This window comes from Diorhabda sublineata, chromosome 9 (genome assembly GCF_026230105.1).
Source record: "Diorhabda sublineata isolate icDioSubl1.1 chromosome 9, icDioSubl1.1, whole genome shotgun sequence".
In the NCBI taxonomy this organism is placed as follows: Eukaryota; Metazoa; Arthropoda; class Insecta; order Coleoptera; family Chrysomelidae; genus Diorhabda; species Diorhabda sublineata.
The window spans coordinates 11,277,507-11,293,843 of record NC_079482.1 but is presented as its reverse complement, the minus strand read 5'-3'; positions in this window follow the sequence as shown (position 1 = coordinate 11,293,843).

Below are 16,337 nucleotides of genomic sequence, written 5' to 3'. Positions count from 1 at the left end.
TTTGCATGAAAATTTCCAAAATCTATCTTTCTCATTTCAAGTCGAATCTCATCAATTCTTATATATTTGAGTTAGTTGGCAACTTACTTTTTCAAATATCGTCGATTTACATCCATTGAAACCCATTGAGGTCGATTGTCACATTGTTATGCATGAAAATTTCCAAAGTCTATCTTCCTCATTTCAAGTCGAATCTCATCAATTCTTATATATTAGAGTTGGTTGGCAACTAACTTTTTCATAAATCGTCGATTTACATCCATTGAAGCCCATTGAGGTCGATTGTTACTTTGTTTGAATGAAAATTTTCAAAGTCTATCTTCCTCATTTCAAGTCAAATCTCATTAATTCTTATATATTTGAGTTAATTGGCAACTAACTTTTTCAGATATCGTCGATTTACATCCATTGAAGCCCATTGAGGTTGATTGTCACATTGTTTTGCATGAAAATTTCCAAAGTCTATCTTTCTCATTTCAAGTCGAATCTCAACAATTCTTATATATTTGAATTAGTTGGCAACTAACTTTTTCATAAATCGTCGATTTACATCCATTGAAGCCCATTGAGGTCGATTGTTACTTTGTTTGAATGAAAATTTTCAAAGTCTATCTTCCTCATTTCAAGTCAAATCTCATTAATTCTTATATATTTGAGTAAGTTGGCAACTAACTTTTTCAGATATCGTCGATTTACACCCATTGAAGCCCATTGAGGTCGATTGTCACTTTGTTTTGAATGAAAATGTTCAAAGTCTATCTTCCTCATTTCAAGTCGAATCTCATCAATTCTTATATATTTGAGTTAGTTGGCAACTAAGTTTCTCAGATATCGTCGATGTACATCCATTGAAGCCCATTGAGGTCGATTGTCACATTGTTTTGCATGAAAATTTCCAAAGTCTATCTTCCTCATTTCAAGTCGAATCTCATCAATTCTTATATATTTGAGTTAGTTGGCAACTAACTTTTTCAGATATCGTCGATTTACATCCATTGAAGCCGATTGAGGTCGATTGTCACTTTGTTTGAATGAAAATTTTCAAAGTCTATCTTCCTCATTTCAAGTCGAATCTCATCAATTCTTATATATTTGAGTTAGTTGGCAATTAACTTTTTCAGATATCGTCGATTTAAATCCATTGAAGCCCATTGAGGTCGATTGTCACTTTTTTGAATGAAAATTTTCAGAGTCTATCTTCCTCATTTCAAATCGAATCTCATCAATTCTTATATATTTGAGTTAGTTGGCAACTAACTTTTTCAGATATCGTCGATTTACATCCATTGAAGCCCATTGAGGTTGATTGTCACATTGTTTTGCATGAAAATATCCAAAGTCTATCTTTCTCAGTTCAAGTCGAATCTCATCAATTCTGATATATTTGAGTTAGTTGGCAACTAACTTTTCCAGATATCGTCGATTTACATCCATTGAAGCCCATTGAGGTTGATTGTCACATTGTTTTGCATGAAAATTTCCAAAGTCTATCTTTCTCATTTCAAGTCGAATCTCATCAATTCTTAAATATTTGAGTTAGTTGGCAACTAACTTTTTCAGATATCGTCGATTTACATCCATTGAAGCCCAGTGAGGTCGATTGTCACTTTGTTTGAATGAAAATTTTCAAAGTCTATCTTCCTTATTTCAAGTCAAATCTCATCAATTCTTATATATTTGAGTTAGTTGGCAACTAACTTTTTCAGATATCGTCGATTTACATCCATTGAAGCCCATTGAGGTCGATTGTCACTTTGTTTGAATGAAAATTTTCAAAGTCTATCTTCCTCATTTCGAGTCGAATCTCATCAATTCTTATATATTTGAGTTAGTTGGCAACTAACTTTTTCAGACATCGTCGATTTACATCCATTGAAGCCCATTGAGGTTGATTGTCACATTGTTTTGCATGAAAATTTCCAAAATCTATCTTTCTCATTTCAAGTCGAATCTCATCAATTCTTATATATTTGAGTTAGTTGGCAACTTCTTTTTCAAATATCGTCGATTTACATCCATTGAAACCCATTGAGGTCGATTGTCACATTGTTATGCATGAAAATTTCCAAAGTCTATCTTCCTCATTTCAAGTCGAATCTCATCAATTCTTATATATTTGAGTTAGTTGGCAACTAAGTTTCTCAGATATCGTCGATTTACATCCATTGAAGCCCATTGAGGTCGATTGTCACATTGTTTTGCATGAAAATTTCCAAAGTCTATCTTCCTCATTTCAAGTCGAATCTCATCAATTCTTATATATTTGAGTTAGTTGGCAACTAAGTTTCTCAGATATCGTCGATTTACATCCATTGAAGCCCATTGAGGTCGATTGTCACATTGTTTTGCATGAAAATTTCCAAAGTCTATCTTCCTCATTTCAAGTCGAATCTCATCAATTCTTATATATTTGAGTTAGTTGGCAACTAACTTTTTCAGATATCGTCGATTTACATCCATTGAAGCCGATTGAGGTCGATTGTCACTTTGTTTGAATGAAAATTTTCAAAGTCTATCTTCCTCATTTCAAGTCGAATCTCATCAATTCTTATATATTTGAGTTAGTTGGCAATTAACTTCTTCAGATATCGTCGATTTACATCCATTGAAGCCCATTGAGGTCGATTGTCACTTTTTTGAATGAAAATTTTCAGAGTCTATCTTCCTCATTTCAAGTCGAATCTCATCAATTCTTATATATTTGAGTTAGTTGGCAACTAAGTTTCTCAGATATCGTCGATTTACATCCATTGAAGCCCATTGAGCTCGATTGTCACATTGTTTTGCATGAAAATTTCCAAAGTCTATCTTCCTCATTTCAAGTCGAATCTCATCAATTCTTATATATTTGAGTTAGTTGGCAACTAACTTTTTCAGATATCGTCGATTTACATCCATTGAAGCCGATTGAGGTCGATTGTCACTTTGTTTGAATGAAAATTTTCAAAGTCTATCTTCCTCATTTCGAGTCGAATCTCATCAATTCTTATATATTTGAGTTAGTTGGCAATTAACTTTTTCAGATATCGTCGATTTACATCCATAGAAGCCCATTGAGGTCGATTGTCACTTTTTTGAATGAAAATTTTCAGAGTCTATCTTCCTCATTTCAAATCGAATCTCATCAATTCTTATATATTTGAGTTAGTTGGCAACTAACTTTTTCAGATATCGTCGATTTACATCCATTGAAGCCCATTGAGGTTGATTGTCACATTGTTTTGCATGAAAATATCCAAAGTCTATCTTTCTCAGTTCAAGTCGAATCTCATCAATTCTGATATATTTGAGTTAGTTGGCAACTAACTTTTCCAGATATCGTCGATTTACATCCATTGAAGCCCATTGAGGTTGATTGTCACATTGTTTTGCATGAAAATTTCCAAAGTCTATCTTTCTCATTTCAAGTCGAATCTCATCAATTCTTAAATATTTGAGTTAGTTGGCAACTAACTTTTTCAGATATCGTCGATTTACATCCATTGAAGCCCAGTGAGGTCGATTGTCACTTTGTTTGAATTAAAATTTTCAAAGTCTATCTTCCTTATTTCAAGTCAAATCTCATCAATTCTTATATATTTGAGTTAGTTGGCAACTAACTTTTTCAGATATCGTCGATTTACATCCATTGAAGCCCATTGAGGTCGATTGTCACTTTGTTTGAATGAAAATTTTCAAAGTCTATCTTCCTCATTTCGAGTCGAATCTCATCAATTCTTATATATTTGAGTTAGTTGGCAACTAACTTTTTCAGACATCGTCGATTTACATCCATTGAAGCCCATTGAGGTTGATTGTCACATTGTTTTGCATGAAAATTTCCAAAATCTATCTTTCTCATTTCAAGTCGAATCTCATCAATTCTTATATATTTGAGTTAGTTGGCAACTTACTTTTTCAAATATCGTCGATTTACATCCATTGAAACCCATTGAGGTCGATTGTCACATTGTTATGCATGAAAATTTCCAAAGTCTATCTTTCTCATTTCAAGTCGAATCTCATCAATTCTTATATATTAGAGTTAGTTGGCAACTAACTTTTTCAGAAATCGTCGATTTACATCCATTGAAGCCCATTGAGGTCGATTGTTACTTTGTTTGAATGAAAATTTTCAAAGTCTATCTTCCTCATTTCAAGTCAAATCTCATTAATTCTTATATATTTGAGTTAATTGGCAACTAACTTTTTCAGATATCGTCGATTTACATCCATTGAAGCCCATTGAGGTTGATTGTCACATTGTTTTGCATGAAAATTTCCAAAGTCTATCTTTCTCATTTCAAGTCGAATCTCAACAATTCTTATATATTTGAATTAGTTGGCAACTAACTTTTTCAGATATCGTCGATTTACATCCATTGAAGCCCATTGAGGTCGATTGTCACTTTGTTTGAATGAAAATTTTCAAAGTCTATCTTCCTCATTTCAAGTCGAATCTCATCAATTCTTATATATTTGAGTAAGTTGGCAACTAACTTTTTCAGATATCGTCGATTTACACCCATTGAAGCCCATTGAGGTCGATTGTCACTTTGTTTTGAATGGAAATTTTCAAAGTCTATCTTCCTCATTTCAAGTCGAATCTCATCAATTCTTATATATTTGAGTTAGTTGGCAACTAAGTTTCTCAGATATCGTCGATTTACACCCATTGAAGCCCATTGAGGTCGATTGTCACATTGTTTTGCATGAAAATTTCCAAAGTCTATCTTCCTCATTTCAAGTCGAATCTCATCAATTCTTATATATTTGAGTTAGTTGGCAACTAACTTTTTCAGATATCGTCGATTTACACCCATTGAAGCCCATTGAGGTCGATTGTCACTTTGTTTTGAATGAAAATTTTCAAAGTCTATCTTCCTCATTTCAAGTCGAATCTCATCAATTCTTATATATTTGAGTTAGTTGGCAACTAAGTTTCTCAGATATCGTCGATTTACATCCATTGAAGCCCATTGAGGTCGATTGTCACATTGTTTTGCATGAAAATTTCCAAAGTCTATCTTCCTCATTTCAAGTCGAATCTCATCAATTCTTATATATTTGAGTTAGTTGGCAACTAACTTTTTCAGATATCGTCGATTTACATCCATTGAAGCCGATTGAGGTCGATTGTCACTTTGTTTGAATGAAAATTTTCAAAGTCTATCTTTCTCATTTCAAGTCGAATCTCATCAATTCTTATATATTTGAGTTAGTTGGCAATTAACTTTTTCAGATATCGTCGATTTACATCCATTGAAGCCCATTGAGGTCGATTGTCACTTTTTTGAATGAAAATTTTCAGAGTCTATCTTCCTCATTTCAAATCGAATCTCATCAATTCTTATATATTTGAGTTAGTTGGCAACTAACTTTTTCAGATATCGTCGATTTACATCCATTGAAGCCCATTGAGGTTGATTGTCACATTGTTTTGCATGAAAATATCCAAAGTCTATCTTTCTCAGTTCAAGTCGAATCTCATCAATTCTGATATATTTGAGTTAGTTGGCAACTAACTTTTCCAGATATCGTCGATTTACATCCATTGAAGCCCATTGAGGTTGATTGTCACATTGTTTTGCATGAAAATTTCCAAAGTCTATCTTTCTCATTTCAAGTCGAATCTCATCAATTCTTAAATATTTGAGTTAGTTGGCAACTAACTTTTTCAGATATCGTCGATTTACATCCATTGAAGCCCAGTGAGGTCGATCGTCACATTGTTATGCATGAAAATTTCCAAAGTCTATCTTTCTCATTTCAAGTCGAATCTCATCAATTCTTATATATTAGAGTTAGTTGGCAACTAACTTTTTCAGAAATCGTCGATTTACATCCATTGAAGCCCATTGAGGTCGATTGTTACTTTGTTTGAATGAAAATTTTCAAAGTCTATCTTCCTCATTTCAAGTCAAATCTCATTAATTCTTATATATTTGAGTTAATTGGCAACTAACTTTTTCAGATATCGTCGATTTACATCCATTGAAGCCCATTGAGGTTGATTGTCACATTGTTTTGCATGAAAATTTCCAAAGTCTATCTTTCTCATTTCATGTCGAATCTCAACAATTCTTATATATTTGAATTAGTTGGCAACTAACTTTTTCAGATATCGTCGATTTACATCCATTAAAGCCCATTGAGGTCGATTGTCACTTTGTTTGAATGAAAATTTTCAAAGTCTATCTTCCTCATTTCAAGTCGAATCTCATCAATTCTTATATATTTGAGTTAGTTGGCAATTAACTTCTTCAGATATCGTCGATTTACATCCATTGAAGCCCATTGAGGTCGATTGTCACTTTTTTGAATGAAAATTTTCAGAGTCTATCTTCCTCATTTCAAGTCGAATCTCATCAATTCTTATATATTTGAGTTAGTTGGCAACTAAGTTTCTCAGATATCGTCGATTTACATCCATTGAAGCCCATTGAGCTCGATTGTCACATTGTTTTGCATGAAAATTTCCAAAGTCTATCTTCCTCATTTCAAGTCGAATCTCATCAATTCTTATATATTTGAGTTAGTTGGCAACTAACTTTTTCAGATATCGTCGATTTACATCCATTGAAGCCGATTGAGGTCGATTGTCACTTTGTTTGAATGAAAATTTTCAAAGTCTATCTTCCTCATTTCGAGTCGAATCTCATCAATTCTTATATATTTGAGTTAGTTGGCAATTAACTTTTTCAGATATCGTCGATTTACATCCATAGAAGCCCATTGAGGTCGATTGTCACTTTTTTGAATGAAAATTTTCAGAGTCTATCTTCCTCATTTCAAATCGAATCTCATCAATTCTTATATATTTGAGTTAGTTGGCAACTAACTTTTTCAGATATCGTCGATTTACATCCATTGAAGCCCATTGAGGTTGATTGTCACATTGTTTTGCATGAAAATATCCAAAGTCTATCTTTCTCAGTTCAAGTCGAATCTCATCAATTCTGATATATTTGAGTTAGTTGGCAACTAACTTTTCCAGATATCGTCGATTTACATCCATTGAAGCCCATTGAGGTTGATTGTCACATTGTTTTGCATGAAAATTTCCAAAGTCTATCTTTCTCATTTCAAGTCGAATCTCATCAATTCTTAAATATTTGAGTTAGTTGGCAACTAACTTTTTCAGATATCGTCGATTTACATCCATTGAAGCCCAGTGAGGTCGATTGTCACTTTGTTTGAATTAAAATTTTCAAAGTCTATCTTCCTTATTTCAAGTCAAATCTCATCAATTCTTATATATTTGAGTTAGTTGGCAACTAACTTTTTCAGATATCGTCGATTTACATCCATTGAAGCCCATTGAGGTCGATTGTCACTTTGTTTGAATGAAAATTTTCAAAGTCTATCTTCCTCATTTCGAGTCGAATCTCATCAATTCTTATATATTTGAGTTAGTTGGCAACTAACTTTTTCAGACATCGTCGATTTACATCCATTGAAGCCCATTGAGGTTGATTGTCACATTGTTTTGCATGAAAATTTCCAAAATCTATCTTTCTCATTTCAAGTCGAATCTCATCAATTCTTATATATTTGAGTTAGTTGGCAACTTACTTTTTCAAATATCGTCGATTTACATCCATTGAAACCCATTGAGGTCGATTGTCACATTGTTATGCATGAAAATTTCCAAAGTCTATCTTTCTCATTTCAAGTCGAATCTCATCAATTCTTATATATTAGAGTTAGTTGGCAACTAACTTTTTCAGAAATCGTCGATTTACATCCATTGAAGCCCATTGAGGTCGATTGTTACTTTGTTTGAATGAAAATTTTCAAAGTCTATCTTCCTCATTTCAAGTCAAATCTCATTAATTCTTATATATTTGAGTTAATTGGCAACTAACTTTTTCAGATATCGTCGATTTACATCCATTGAAGCCCATTGAGGTTGATTGTCACATTGTTTTGCATGAAAATTTCCAAAGTCTATCTTTCTCATTTCAAGTCGAATCTCAACAATTCTTATATATTTGAATTAGTTGGCAACTAACTTTTTCAGATATCGTCGATTTACATCCATTGAAGCCCATTGAGGTCGATTGTCACTTTGTTTGAATGAAAATTTTCAAAGTCTATCTTCCTCATTTCAAGTCGAATCTCATCAATTCTTATATATTTGAGTAAGTTGGCAACTAACTTTTTCAGATATCGTCGATTTACACCCATTGAAGCCCATTGAGGTCGATTGTCACTTTGTTTTGAATGGAAATTTTCAAAGTCTATCTTCCTCATTTCAAGTCGAATCTCATCAATTCTTATATATTTGAGTTAGTTGGCAACTAAGTTTCTCAGATATCGTCGATTTACACCCATTGAAGCCCATTGAGGTCGATTGTCACATTGTTTTGCATGAAAATTTCCAAAGTCTATCTTCCTCATTTCAAGTCGAATCTCATCAATTCTTATATATTTGAGTTAGTTGGCAACTAACTTTTTCAGATATCGTCGATTTACACCCATTGAAGCCCATTGAGGTCGATTGTCACTTTGTTTTGAATGAAAATTTTCAAAGTCTATCTTCCTCATTTCAAGTCGAATCTCATCAATTCTTATATATTTGAGTTAGTTGGCAACTAAGTTTCTCAGATATCGTCGATTTACATCCATTGAAGCCCATTGAGGTCGATTGTCACATTGTTTTGCATGAAAATTTCCAAAGTCTATCTTCCTCATTTCAAGTCGAATCTCATCAATTCTTATATATTTGAGTTAGTTGGCAACTAACTTTTTCAGATATCGTCGATTTACATCCATTGAAGCCGATTGAGGTCGATTGTCACTTTGTTTGAATGAAAATTTTCAAAGTCTATCTTTCTCATTTCAAGTCGAATCTCATCAATTCTTATATATTTGAGTTAGTTGGCAATTAACTTTTTCAGATATCGTCGATTTACATCCATTGAAGCCCATTGAGGTCGATTGTCACTTTTTTGAATGAAAATTTTCAGAGTCTATCTTCCTCATTTCAAATCGAATCTCATCAATTCTTATATATTTGAGTTAGTTGGCAACTAACTTTTTCAGATATCGTCGATTTACATCCATTGAAGCCCATTGAGGTTGATTGTCACATTGTTTTGCATGAAAATATCCAAAGTCTATCTTTCTCAGTTCAAGTCGAATCTCATCAATTCTGATATATTTGAGTTAGTTGGCAACTAACTTTTCCAGATATCGTCGATTTACATCCATTGAAGCCCATTGAGGTTGATTGTCACATTGTTTTGCATGAAAATTTCCAAAGTCTATCTTTCTCATTTCAAGTCGAATCTCATCAATTCTTAAATATTTGAGTTAGTTGGCAACTAACTTTTTCAGATATCGTCGATTTACATCCATTGAAGCCCAGTGAGGTCGATTGTCACTTTGTTTGAATTAAAATTTTCAAAGTCTATCTTCCTTATTTCAAGTCAAATCTCATCAATTCTTATATATTTGAGTTAGTTGGCAACTAACTTTTTCAGATATCGTCGATTTACATCCATTGAAGCCCATTGAGGTCGATTGTCACTTTGTTTGAATGAAAATTTTCAAAGTCTATCTTCCTCATTTCGAGTCGAATCTCATCAATTCTTATATATTTGAGTTAGTTGGCAACTAACTTTTTCAGACATCGTCGATTTACATCCATTGAAGCCCATTGAGGTTGATTGTCACATTGTTTTGCATGAAAATTTCCAAAATCTATCTTTCTCATTTCAAGTCGAATCTCATCAATTCTTATATATTTGAGTTAGTTGGCAACTTACTTTTTCAAATATCGTCGATTTACATCCATTGAAACCCATTGAGGTCGATTGTCACATTGTTATGCATGAAAATTTCCAAAGTCTATCTTTCTCATTTCAAGTCGAATCTCATCAATTCTTATATATTAGAGTTAGTTGGCAACTAACTTTTTCAGAAATCGTCGATTTACATCCATTGAAGCCCATTGAGGTCGATTGTTACTTTGTTTGAATGAAAATTTTCAAAGTCTATCTTCCTCATTTCAAGTCAAATCTCATTAATTCTTATATATTTGAGTTAATTGGCAACTAACTTTTTCAGATATCGTCGATTTACATCCATTGAAGCCCATTGAGGTTGATTGTCACATTGTTTTGCATGAAAATTTCCAAAGTCTATCTTTCTCATTTCAAGTCGAATCTCAACAATTCTTATATATTTGAATTAGTTGGCAACTAACTTTTTCAGATATCGTCGATTTACATCCATTGAAGCCCATTGAGTTCGATTGTCACTTTGTTTGAATGAAAATTTTCAAAGTCTATCTTCCTCATTTCAAGTCGAATCTCATCAATTCTTATATATTTGAGTAAGTTGGCAACTAACTTTTTCAGATATCGTCGATTTACACCCATTGAAGCCCATTGAGGTCGATTGTCACTTTGTTTTGAATGGAAATTTTCAAAGTCTATCTTCCTCATTTCAAGTCGAATCTCATCAATTCTTATATATTTGAGTTAGTTGGCAACTAAGTTTCTCAGATATCGTCGATTTACACCCATTGAAGCCCATTGAGGTCGATTGTCACATTGTTTTGCATGAAAATTTCCAAAGTCTATCTTCCTCATTTCAAGTCGAATCTCATCAATTCTTATATATTTGAGTTAGTTGGCAACTAACTTTTTCAGATATCGTCGATTTACACCCATTGAAGCCCATTGAGGTCGATTGTCACTTTGTTTTGAATGAAAATTTTCAAAGTCTATCTTCCTCATTTCAAGTCGAATCTCATCAATTCTTATATATTTGAGTTAGTTGGCAACTAAGTTTCTCAGATATCGTCGATTTACATCCATTGAAGCCCATTGAGGTCGATTGTCACATTGTTTTGCATGAAAATTTCCAAAGTCTATCTTCCTCATTTCAAGTCGAATCTCATCAATTCTTATATATTTGAGTTAGTTGGCAACTAACTTTTTCAGATATCGTCGATTTACATCCATTGAAGCCGATTGAGGTCGATTGTCACTTTGTTTGAATGAAAATTTTCAAAGTCTATCTTTCTCATTTCAAGTCGAATCTCATCAATTCTTATATATTTGAGTTAGTTGGCAATTAACTTTTTCAGATATCGTCGATTTACATCCATTGAAGCCCATTGAGGTCGATTGTCACTTTTTTGAATGAAAATTTTCAGAGTCTATCTTCCTCATTTCAAATCGAATCTCATCAATTCTTATATATTTGAGTTAGTTGGCAACTAACTTTTTCAGATATCGTCGATTTACATCCATTGAAGCCCATTGAGGTTGATTGTCACATTGTTTTGCATGAAAATATCCAAAGTCTATCTTTCTCAGTTCAAGTCGAATCTCATCAATTCTGATATATTTGAGTTAGTTGGCAACTAACTTTTCCAGATATCGTCGATTTACATCCATTGAAGCCCATTGAGGTTGATTGTCACATTGTTTTGCATGAAAATTTCCAAAGTCTATCTTTCTCATTTCAAGTCGAATCTCATCAATTCTTAAATATTTGAGTTAGTTGGCAACTAACTTTTTCAGATATCGTCGATTTACATCCATTGAAGCCCAGTGAGGTCGATCGTCACATTGTTATGCATGAAAATTTCCAAAGTCTATCTTTCTCATTTCAAGTCGAATCTCATCAATTCTTATATATTAGAGTTAGTTGGCAACTAACTTTTTCAGAAATCGTCGATTTACATCCATTGAAGCCCATTGAGGTCGATTGTTACTTTGTTTGAATGAAAATTTTCAAAGTCTATCTTCCTCATTTCAAGTCAAATCTCATTAATTCTTATATATTTGAGTTAATTGGCAACTAACTTTTTCAGATATCGTCGATTTACATCCATTGAAGCCCATTGAGGTTGATTGTCACATTGTTTTGCATGAAAATTTCCAAAGTCTATCTTTCTCATTTCATGTCGAATCTCAACAATTCTTATATATTTGAATTAGTTGGCAACTAACTTTTTCAGATATCGTCGATTTACATCCATTAAAGCCCATTGAGGTCGATTGTCACTTTGTTTGAATGAAAATTTTCAAAGTCTATCTTCCTCATTTCAAGTCGAATCTCATCAATTCTTATATATTTGAGTTAGTTGGCAACTATGTTTCTCAGATATCGTCGATTTACATCCATTGAAGCCCATTGAGGTCGATTGTCACATTGTTTTGCATGAAAATTTCCAAAGTCTATCTTCCTCATTTCAAGTCGAATCTCATCAATTCTTATATATTTGAGTTAGTTGGCAACTAACTTTTTCAGATATCGTCGATTTACATCCATTGAAGCCGATTGAGGTCGATTGTCACTTTGTTTGAATGAAAATTTTCAAAGTCTATCTTTCTCATTTCAAGTCGAATCTCATCAATTCTTATATATTTGAGTTAGTTGGCAATTAACTTTTTCAGATATCGTCGATTTACATCCATTGAAGCCCATTGAGGTCGATTGTCACTTTTTTGAATGAAAATTTTCAGAGTCTATCTTCCTCATTTCAAATCGAATCTCATCAATTCTTATATATTTGAGTTAGTTGGCAACTAACTTTTTCAGATATCGTCGATTTACATCCATTGAAGCCCATTGAGGTTGATTGTCACATTGTTTTGCATGAAAATATCCAAAGTCTATCTTTCTCAGTTCAAGTCGAATCTCATCAATTCTGATATATTTGAGTTAGTTGGCAACTAACTTTTCCAGATATCGTCGATTTACATCCATTGAAGCCCATTGAGGTTGATTGTCACATTGTTTTGCATGAAAATTTCCAAAGTCTATCTTTCTCATTTCAAGTCGAATCTCATCAATTCTTAAATATTTGAGTTAGTTGGCAACTAACTTTTTCAGATATCGTCGATTTACATCCATTGAAGCCCATTGAGGACGATTGTCACTTTGTTTGAATGAAAATTTTCAAAGTCTATCTTCCTTATTTCAAGTCAAATCTCATCAATTCTTATATATTTGAGTTAGTTGGCAACTAACTTTTTCAGACATCGTCGATTTACATCCATTGAAGCCCATTGAGGTTGATTGTCACATTGTTTTGCATGAAAATTTCCAAAATCTATCTTTCACATTTCAAGTCGAATCTCATCAATTCTTATATATTTGAGTTAGTTGGCAACTTACTTTTTCAAATATCGTCGATTTACATCCATTGAAACCCATTGAGGTCGATTGTCACATTGTTATGCATGAAAATTTCCAAAGTCTATCTTTCTCATTTCAAGTCGAATCTCATCAATTCTTAAATATTTGAGTTAGTTGGCAACTAACTTTTTCAGATATCGTCGATTTACATCCATTGAAGCCCATTGAGGTCGATTGTCACTTTGTTTGAATGAAAATTTTCAAAGTCTATCTTCCTCATTTCGAGTCGAATCTCATCAATTCTTATATATTTGAGTTAGTTGGCAACTAACTTTTTCAGACATCGTCGATTTACATCCATTGAAGCCCATTGAGGTCGATTGTCACTTTGTTTGAATGAAAATTTTCAAAGTCTATCTTCCTCATTTCGAGTCGAATCTCATCAATTCTTATATATTTGAGTTAGTTGGCAACTAACTTTTTCAGACATCGTCGATTTACATCCATTGAAGCCCATTGAGGTTGATTGTCACATTGTTTTGCATGAAAATTTCCAAAATCTATCTTCCTCATTTCAAATCGAATCTCATCAATTCTTATATATTTGAGTTAGTTGGCAACTAACTTTTTCAGATATCGTCGATTTACATCCATTGAAGCCCATTGAGGTTGATTGTCACATTGTTTTGCATGAAAATATCCAAAGTCTATCTTTCTCAGTTCAAGTCGAATCTCATCAATTCTGATATATTTGAGTTAGTTGGCAACTAACTTTTCCAGATATCGTCGATTTACATCCATTGAAGCCCATTGAGGTTGATTGTCACATTGTTTTGCATGAAAATTTCCAAAGTCTATCTTTCTCATTTCAAGTCGAATCTCATCAATTCTTAAATATTTGAGTTAGTTGGCAACTAACTTTTTCAGATATCGTCGATTTACATCCATTGAAGCCCAGTGAGGTCGATCGTCACTTTGTTTGAATGAAAATTTTCAAAGTCTATCTTCCTTATTTCAAGTCAAATCTCATCAATTCTTATATATTTGAGTTAGTTGGCAACTAACTTTTTCAGACATCGTCGATTTACATCCATTGAAGCCCATTGAGGTTGATTGTCACATTGTTTTGCATGAAAATTTCCAAAATCTATCTTTCACATTTCAAGTCGAATCTCATCAATTCTTATATATTTGAGTTAGTTGGCAACTTACTTTTTCAAATATCGTCGATTTACATCCATTGAAACCCATTGAGGTCGATTGTCACATTGTTATGCATGAAAATTTCCAAAGTCTATCTTTCTCATTTCAAGTCGAATCTCATCAATTCTTAAATATTTGAGTTAGTTGGCAACTAACTTTTTCAGATATCGTCGATTTACATCCATTGAAGCCCATTGAGGTCGATTGTCACTTTGTTTGAATGAAAATTTTCAAAGTCTATCTTCCTCATTTCGAGTCGAATCTCATCAATTCTTATATATTTGAGTTAGTTGGCAACTAACTTTTTCAGACATCGTCGATTTACATCCATTGAAGCCCATTGAGGTTGATTGTCACATTGTTTTGCATGAAAATTTCCAAAATCTATCTTTCACATTTCAAGTCGAATCTCATCAATTCTTATATATTTGAGTTAGTTGGCAACTTACTTTTTCAAATATCGTCGATTTACATCCATTGAAACCCATTGAGGTCGATTGTCACATTGTTATGCATGAAAATTTCCAAAGTCTATCTTCCTCATTTCAAGTCGAATCTCATCAATTCTTATATATTAGAGTTAGTTGGCAACTAACTTTTTCAGAAATCGTCGATTTACATCCATTGAAGCCCATTGAGGTTGATTGTCACATTGTTTTGCATGAAAATTTCCAAAGTCTATCTTCCTCATTTCAAGTCGAATCTCATCAATTCTTATATATTTGAGTTAGTTGGCAACTAAGTTTCTCAGATATCGTCGATTTACATCCATTGAAGCCCATTGAGGTCGATTGTCACATTGTTTTGCATGAAAATTTCCAAAGTCTATCTTCCTCATTTCAAGTCGAATCTCATCAATTCTTATATATTTGAGTTAGTTGGCAACTAACTTTTTCAGATATCGTCGATTTACATCCATTGAAGCCGATTGAGGTCGATTGTCACTTTGTTTAAATGAAAATTTTCAAAGTCTATCTTCCTCATTTCAAGTCGAATCTCATCAATTCTTATATATTTGAGTTAGTTGGCAATTAACTTTTTCAGATATCATCGATTTACATCCATTGAAGCCCATTGAGGTCGATTGTCACTTTTTTGAATGAAAATTTTCAGAGTCTATCTTCCTCATTTCAAATCGAATCTCATCAATTCTTATATATTTGAGTTAGTTGGCAACTAACTTTTTCAGATATCGTCGATTTACATCCATTGAAGCCCATTGAGGTTGATTGTCACATTGTTTTGCATGAAAATATCCAAAGTCTATCTTTCTCAGTTCAAGTCGAATCTCATCAATTCTGATATATTTGAGTTAGTTGGCAACTAACTTTTCCAGATATCGTCGATTTACATCCATTGAAGCCCATTAAGGTTGATTGTCACATTGTTTTGCATGAAAATTTCCAAAGTCTATCTTTCTCATTTCAAGTCGAATCTCATCAATTCTTAAATATTTGAGTTAGTTGGCAACTAACTTTTTCAGATATCGTCGATTTACATCCATTGAAGCCCAGTGAGGTCGATTGTCACTTTGTTTGAATGAAAATTTTCAAAGTCTATCTTCCTTATTTCAAGTCAAATCTCATCAATTCTTATATATTTGAGTTAGTTGGCAACTAACTTTTTCAGATATCGTCGATTTACATCCATTGAAGCCCATTGAGGTTGATTGTCACATTGTTTTGCATGAAAATTTCCAAAATCTATCTTTCTCATTTCAAGTCGAATCTCATCAATTCTTATATATTTGAGTTAGTTGGCAACTTACTTTTTCAAATATCGTCGATTTACATCCATTGAAACCCATTGAGGTCGATTGTCACATTGTTATGCATGAAAATTTCCAAAGTCTATCTTCCTCATTTCAAGTCGAATCTCATCAATTCTTATATATTAGAGTTAGTTGGCAACTAACTTTTTCAGAAATCGTCGATTTACATCCATTGAAGCCCATTGAGGTTGATTGTCACATTGTTTTGCATGAAAATTTCCAAAGTCTATCTTTCTCATTTCAAGTCGAATCTCATCAATTCTTAAATATTTGAGTTAGT